Here is an 8,671-nt window from a genome sequence, read left to right on the forward strand (position 1 = left end):
TCCAAATGATATTAACAATGTGTGCAAGTTAGTGATGTTTGATGTGTTTTCTGCAGGTATACAGGACGTGAAGTTTGTAGTGACGTGTAGGGGAGAGCGGGGAAATACTGTGCACGTAAGCCATTTTTCAAATATTTCGTATTTTTCGAACTCAATTGAAATGCTGCACACCTTTTTTTGGGCAAGAAACCAATGCCCCACACGTTTATGGGTTCATAATTGCTGTATTAAATCGATTTACGTTCCTACAGCTATTTTACAAAAGTGTTACGTTACGTTGCATGGTATTGGTTGGTTGTTTTGGGGAAGGAGACCAGACAGCGAGGTCATCGGTCTCATCACATTAGGGAAGGATGGGGAAGGAAGTCGGCCGTGCCCTTGAAAGGAACCATCCCGGCATTTGCCTGGAGCGATTTAGGGAAATCACGGAAAACCTAAATCAGGATGGCCGGACGCGGAATTGAACCGTCGTCCTCCCGAATGCGAGTCCAGTGGCTAACCACTGCGCCACCTCGCTCGGTGCATGGTATTACTCCGAGGGGTGGGGTAATACCGCGCAATATATCTTATGATACAGCATAGCACATAAAATGACAAAAACTCTGTAAAATTAAATCAAATTAAGAAATTCGAAATTCAGAATTTATTTAGAATTGAAAAACATAAATTTTACAACTTATTAAAGTTTCTAAAGACAGAAAATCCTTTTACTGGTAAATCAAAATTATTGGATTATGGTGTCAACTTGTCTCTGAACACATTTCTCCCCTGTTTAATGGCAGTAGTCGCAAATATTGTTTTCAGCTGTGTCACATGCATTACACCCTGAATGAACCCATCCACTGCAAATCACACATCGAAACCACAGCTCCCTGTTTTTCCTAAACTCTCCGCAAACCATGCAAACAGAGTCGTCGTCCCTAAAAGTTCCATTCTTCCTCGTAGGCCTAACACTAGTTTCTCCGAAAGGGTCAGCGTCATCCATCTCATTATCACTACACAGTTTGTGCAATGGTAGGTCCGAATCATCATCCAATGAAGAATCAAAAGAAAGATTACGCCCACATATCTTTGTTTCAAATTTATGAGGTCTTATCTTTGAAGCAAACTTTCTGAACTTGCTTTTTCCTTTAGGCTTTAGCACTGATTTTCTTTCTCTATTTATTAATTTTGCTTTTTAGCTCTCTGCTGCTTTTTGTAAACTAGCTTTGTTAGGAGTCAAAGTAAAAATTGAGGAATGATGTCTGGCAGTTTTCTTCAGTTTAAGAGGTCCTGGTAAGGGAGAAATATCTTTGAATTGTAGCCCAACTTCAGACTGAACGTGTAGTCCTAAGGCTTTGTCTCTATCATCAGGGACACCAGTCGCTGTCTTTGAAGGACAGAGCACAACTGTGTCACTACTTTCATCATTATTAGCGCTGCAATCACCAACAACGGGTAAAGCTAGGCCTATTTCTTCGTCTGGGTGCACATGCATGAAATCTTCGTCATTAAATGTGGAAGGATTTAGAGGGGAAAATTCCTGTTTTGCTAAAGCCAGAGATACCCTTCTCAATATTAGCAATCCTCATGAAGGCTTTGCTAAAGATAGGACAAATGTCGTAAGGAGTTTTCTTCTGGTGGGGATTAGACCTCATAAAACTGTCACATTCTTGATTAAATGCAGCCTTCAGGCTACTGAAAAAGGCCACATCTAAAGGTTGTAACCTGTGTGAGCAGTGAGGCGGCAGTGTTACCACTACTATTCCATTGTCTTTACAAAAGTTGTAGGCTTCTAGAGAGACATGGCTAGTGTGATTGTCTAAAATCAAGAGAATGGTGTGGTCCTTAGAGGCTTTGGTAAAGTTAGCAAAATGTTTCAGCCACTTTGGGAAGAGCTCCTCAGTCATCCAACCATTTTTGCTACTTTCGTATATTGAATTTGGTGGTCCTCCTCTCTGTAGGGCCGGCGTCATCCTAAGCCTTGGAAAAATAAACATTGGAGGCACATGTACTCCACTGGCACTCACTGCACAACACATTGTAATATTTTTCCCACGCTCCCAGTTTGTTGCTGAGCCAACTTGTTTAGCTCCTTTGGGTGCTAAAATTTTTCCTGGCTTCTGAACCGTTGATATTCCTGTCTCATCAAAATTGTAAATTCTGGAGGCATCAAACTTATGGACATCCATCCCAGTGGTAAGATTCGAGAAAAAATGCTTAACTTCACTTGAATTAGAAGCTGAGATCCGATTGAGACTAGTAGCCTCCGGTTTGCGAATGGTGACTGATGGATTTCTTCTAAGAAACCCAGAGAGCCAATCCTGTCCAGCTCTTTTTGATATTTTATTAAAATTATGCTCAGTATTATTTGCCTCGGCATATTCATAAACTAATCTCCTCAACTTTACCGACTATATTCCATAAAATGTCTCTGCTAGCAAAAGAACATGCTTACCTATGTCATCTTCCTGTTCTTTTGAAAATATAGGTTTTCTTCCCAAATCAATTTAGAGCAATCTCCTGTTTTTAGCCTATCTCTTAAAGTGGAAAGAGGTATTCCGTACATTCTTGTAGCTACTTTCTGTGGCTATGCATTTTCTATAACATCATGGAGTGCGCAATTCATTTCATGTCCCGTCCACTCTTTGCCCCTTTCTGTGGTTCTGGCTCTGTTTCTCACCATCTGTGATTGACAAAATGAAAGAAAACTTGTAAGATGACACACATACACACACACTTCCAAATATATAGTTCACGAAAATACCAAAACAAATTATCATATGGGGCAATACCGTTCACCACGGGCCAATACCGTGCATCGGGCACCGTATTGCCCCGAGGCAACATGACTCGCCATTGTAAATTCTAACCCAACAATCACGAAATTTGACGTCTAACATTTGATGTTTAAAAGAAGATCAAGAAATGCGTAATTACATAGAGCTACTTTAAATATTGTTGCTATTAACATATTTCGCTCACCTCTAGACTTATTATCTTCAGATTTTATAAGAAAACAGTCGAAATCAGTTGAAACCGATTGTCGAAGACGTCTGCGCCATTGAACGATATAGACCCCTCTGCATCTGTCTATCTGATTATAGTTACTTCCGCTATGTGGCAGCATCATGCAGCGCTCTTTGCGTTCTCTGGGAAATTGGATAAAGCGGTGCGCGGTATTACCCCGCTTTACGGCATTGCCCCGCTCTCCCCTACTACGATGACGAAAGTGTTATTGTCGAGTGTCTACCATCTAATAAACTTAGCGTACAAAAACTGCCCAAGGATGGAAAGAGAAAGTGTCACTTTTCGGATCAGAAAGTGTTGTGTGGGATGTGCAGCTGTTACATCTCAGTAATTCACTGAGGTAAGGCAGATGTGAGGCATCATATTACCACGAGGAATCATTCAAATAGATTCGCGGTAGCGTCAACATCAAAGCCTATTTCTACATTCATGATTAAAGAAGATACCCAGGAAGAACTGCTCGTTGCTGCTGCAAAACTAACAACAGCTTATAAAGTTGTCAAGCAACCTCAATCCTTCAGTTGTCTTAACCGTACCACAAAACTGAATGTCACAATGTATCCCGCCTCTCAAGTCGCCACAATGCTGCCTAAAGGAAGAACAAAGCTATAGCAATTTCTTAAAAAAATATTCTCGCACCACACTCCGTGCCCGAATGGTAAAACAATTGCAAAAAGCTCCATTTTACGGTACAGGCACTCACACATCAAACCACAAAGCTGAAAAGATGTTTCCTTTAGTTGCTCAATACCTTACTGAAACTGACAGGGTCCAACAGAAGCTGCTAAAGCTTGATTCACTGAATAACAAAACATCGGAGACAAATACAAAGTTTTGTGTAGACCCTTTAAGACACCATTGAATTCGATTCGATTAATTAATCACTTTTTGTGGAGACGATACCAGTATCAACTTCAGGGGGCTTTATCGATGTGGCCAGCGGAATGTTTTCACCAAATTAAAAAAAACTAAGAAAACATGTAGAAGGAACTGGATCCCCGCTCATATTCCCCACAATACTATATTGAGCACTGCTGGAGTTTTAACTGTTGACATTGAAACAGTCATCATGAAAATATTTAATTATTTTTCTATATACATGGTAAGGACAGAGATGCTGAAAGAGTTCTGCTTATACGTTGATGTCAATCACCTGATGTCTTCTATCTCACTCAAAAACAAGATAGCTGTTGTTGATGGCCGCAGTTGAGAGAATTCTTAGGCTAAGGCCGCATTTGCGTTTTTCGATGCTGGACGCTCATTGTCAAATGAAGCGGTATCAAAAATCGCCTGATGGTGGCTGTGTGTATAGTAACCTCTTTCAATGCAGAGTGTCCAAAGACGTGAATGTTGCCATGTGTGGCTTAGTAGTGTTTCAGACCTGTCTGGGTGACATCACAGCATTGAAGTATAGAAACGAATGTATTAAGTAAATGATTTTCAACAATAATATGTGCTGTATTGTTGCTGTTTTTACAGAGACAGTGCAGACAAAGAAGTTTTTGGATTCATCCAATTTTTGAGGAAAGACCAGAGAGAAGAAAATTCAATCTACTACACCACAGACTTAAAATAACCCTGAAAAGTTTTTTGAGTACCACAGGATGTCTATTACGTCATACGAAACTCTGCTATCTAATGTATTGATCACTGTTAGTGGAAGAAACACATGATTTCGTGACTGTGAAAAAAATCTGCCAATTTCTCTGAGGTAAGTGAAGTGTTATTACTTATTTTACTATTTGTTTACAAAAGAAAAAGGGATGGAATTGATTCTTCTGATTCTTCCTCAAAATCCATTGTAGATGTGCTGCTTGTGGAATTAGATTATTATCAGTCACACACAGATGTAATTCCGGATGGCTGTGGTTGTGTGTGGGACTGAACCAGTTGTAAATATTTCAATTGAAAATCAATCTTGTCAGCTGAGCTAAGGTTCTTAATTAGGGGCATTTGCGAAAGCAAGAACATTTTATCTGGATTATCAGCTCTAGGACTCTTCACCTGTAGTTGTTGCAAACTCGTTTGCAGGACGCCCAACAAACATTTTTCACACTTGTCCTGTTTCAGTTTGTTCGGAAAAGGACTTTCTCCCTTTGTGACCAGGGGAAGAGGCTTTGGATGTAGTATGTTGTACTGCAGATGTCAGCGTGTTTATTTCTTCTTGTGCAGTGTTGCTTTCGGTGTCTTGTGTGCTTTCTGTAAGACGAACACCCATATTCCCAGAGGTCCTGTGGTAAAAATGGAAACTGTAATTGTTCACAGTAAAATTTTGTATATACACTGGTGTCCAAAATTGAAGCAACAAATGGAAATGTTGCAAGGTTGCATTTATTTTGCCACAAAACGGTGTAAACAGGTGATAGTAAAGGAGAAACAAAGTAAAGAACACAGTATGTAAACAACTGCAACATGCTTAACGGTAGGCAAAAATGTCCTTTGTTTTTTCCAACATAACGGATTTGGACACAGATTCTAAAAACAGGTTAACACGCTCAGCATGGGGTGTTACCACATCTGCCTGCAATACAGGCATAACATCGACAGTGCATGCTGTGTTATGTCATTAGTCTCCTACAGATTTGCTTGCAAGTCTTGGAGAGTGGTTGGTGGATGCTGACGTGATACAACCTATCTCCCTAGTGCATCCCAGATGTGTTCTATGGGATTCATATCAGGAGAGCGAACACACACCATGCACGCAGTATCTTCCGTTTCCAAGAAAACATCAGCCACCCATGCTCTATGAGGTTGAGCATTATCGTCCATCAGTACGAAGTCTGGGCCCACACCATCTCGCAACAACCGCACTTGAGATCCCAAGATCTCATAGCGATACCTGACAGCAGTTAAACCTTGCCAATTGACCCATACAATTTCATGAAGAGGCGTTTGAGTGGTCAACATAATCCCTGCCCACACCATTAACGATCCTCCTCGATGTCGGTCTCTTTCCACAATGTTTGTATTCCAAAATCGTGTTCCAATTCCCGCCAAACGCGAATGCTTCAAGAATCACTCCCCAGACTAAATCGAAACTCATCTGCGAAAAGAACGTTGACCACTGTTTGACTGCCCAGGTGGCTTGTTGATGACTCCACTCTAGACGTTCCCTTCTGTGATGATGTGTCAGAGGTACACACAGAGAAGGTCTCTGACAATAAAGTCTACTCTGCTGAAGCATTCTGTGCACCGTTTGTCTCGAAATAAAACGTCCAGTGGATACTGCGACGTCAGATGTCAGTTACTGTGCAGTACTAAGGCAGTACTGTTGCATCTCAATGGCCAAATAACAGTCCTCTCCTTTTGATATCACATATGGGCGGCCATGCTCTGGTCTTCAGGATACTGTTTCTGTCTCTATAAATTGTTGCCATATCCAAGAAACAACAGAATGATTCACATTAAGCTTTCAGGCCACATCAGTTTCTGACTGTCCTGCTTCCATTCTTCTTGTGGCCCTCCACCACCGACAGTCTGTAGGCGTCTTCTTTGTGCCATACTGCATCATCTGTTACTGTATACACAGTGATTATGGATGTGGGACTACCCGGCAAACTCTACCCCATTTGACAGGTGCCCTAACATCATCGTTGACGTGGTTGTCCATTGACCAGAATTACACCTTCCTTAAAGAACACGACTCTCCATGCGTCTGTTGACATTTTGTATGATTATACTGTGAATTACACACAGCACAGGGAAATAGCAGTTTGTTGCTTTAATGTTGGACACCAGTGTATTTTACCAGGATTTAACTTTTTTTGGGATGGGGGGGGGGGGGGATTTCAAAAAAATGGTTCAAATGGCTCTGAGCACTATGGGACTCAACTGCTGAGGTCATTAGTCCCCTAGAACTTAGAACTAGTTAAACCTAACTAACCTAAGGACATCACACACATCCATGCCCGAGGCAGGATTCGAACCTGCGACCGTAGCGGTCTCGCGGTTCCAGACTGCAGCGCCAGAACCGCGCGGCCACTTCGGCCGGCCTGGGGGGGGGGGGGGGGATTTCAACAGATGGATTCTGTACTAAAGTAGACTTGTAATGGAATACAACATAGGCATAATATACCATCCCGTCCGTAATTCACATCGAGTGAACTAGGAAACCACAGAAATTGACTATAAGATCACTTCTCCTTCTTTTTTTTCTTTTTTTTACGTTTTGTGTGTGTGGGGGGGGGGGGAGAGGGGTAGATATTGTACCCCCAACCACCACCATGTTACTATGATAACCGTTACCAAGACAACAAAAATTGACAGGCATAGTCAAGCAAGTCATTATCATGATCCTTGGATGTTAGCCACTAGGTAAACTGTCTACTGGATGAAACTTCCTGGCAGATTAAAACTGTGTGCCGGGCCGAGACTTGAACTCGGGACCTTTGCTTTTCGCGGGCAAATGCTCTACCAACTGAGCTACCCAAACACGACTCACGCCCCGTCCTCACAGCTTCACTTCTGCCAGGAGAGCTTCTGTTAAGTTTGGAAGGTAGGAGACGAGGTACTGGTAGAAGTGAAGCTGTGAGGACGGGGCGTGAGTCGTGCTTGGGTAGCTCAGTTGGTAGAGCATTTGCCCGCGAAAAGCAAAGGTCCCAAGTTCAAGTCTCGGCCCGGCACACAGTTTTAATCTGCCAGGAAGTTTCATATCAGCGCACACTCTGCTGCAGAGTGAAAATCTCATTCTGTCTACTGGATTTTTAGATAGATTATTTAAGAAAGATCCTAATTCCTAATCTATATGTAACAATGCTATAACTTATTCATTCTGACAATAATTTTCATTTCAAATTATTCATTTCATAAAGGCTGTGCAATGCACTAACATTGTAAATATGCAATACTCACCATCTTTCTTCACATGAAGATTGGAGAAACGAAGTTTGTGATAAACGTAATATTTTCTGGTTTGTGTTGGATCTCCACTTTCACTTTTGCCATCCTGGTTTTTCAAACTTTTGTGTTAGTAATCCTTACTGCTCTTCTACTTTTTTGCGGATCCTTCTCCCTTTTTTTAAACAAAAACCGAATATAGACATTTGTTCTACTTTTGTACCATTATAAATATTCATGCTCAGCAAACTGGGAAACAATGCAAGGCCAATATATGAAACAATTAACTGTTGAGGGTTGGTTAAACAAGAGTTTACAGTTTGAAAAAAATGCTAATTGTCCATGGGATGTATTGACAGTAAGCATATTAAAGTGATTGATACATGAGGATTGAGTAGTGAATACTTTAACCACAAGAAGTATTTTTCAGTAGTTTAAATGACAGTAGCTGACACAAATTACAGCTTCAGATATATAGCACAAGGAATGTCCATTTGATATTTTAGCCAACAAATAGCAGATATTCCACCATCCGATTGGCATCAGTATCGATAAGTGTTGACATCATTGTTAAGCCCAGTTGTGTACGGCACAACTTTGTGAGGGAAAACAATGGATGCAAATTTATGGACACATTATCGTGTCCTTTAGACAGCATTCCATCCCAGGTAACAAGAGGGACCATGAAAGGAACATACAAGAGATCAGTCTCCTGAATATTTCAGTTCTACCACAGGTTCTGTACACTGGTAAAACCGATATGCAAACATTGCTGAGTAAAAGAAGACTGCTAGCAGAACACGACACTTCTAACATTCTATAAGTT

At 41.2% G+C, this 8,671-nt stretch overlaps 1 non-coding gene across 1 annotated transcript; it reads right to left on the reverse strand.

Moving 5' to 3' along the window:
• Positions 1-7,366: 7,366 nt before the first annotated feature.
• On the reverse strand, positions 7,367-7,441 carry Trnar-gcg. Its single transcript has one exon. It is a non-coding gene; the product is annotated as a tRNA-Arg (tRNA).
• Between the last annotated feature and the right edge of the window lie 1,230 nt (positions 7,442-8,671).

This window comes from Schistocerca americana, chromosome 3 (assembly GCF_021461395.2).
Source record: "Schistocerca americana isolate TAMUIC-IGC-003095 chromosome 3, iqSchAmer2.1, whole genome shotgun sequence".
NCBI classification, from domain to species: domain Eukaryota; kingdom Metazoa; phylum Arthropoda; class Insecta; order Orthoptera; family Acrididae; genus Schistocerca; species Schistocerca americana.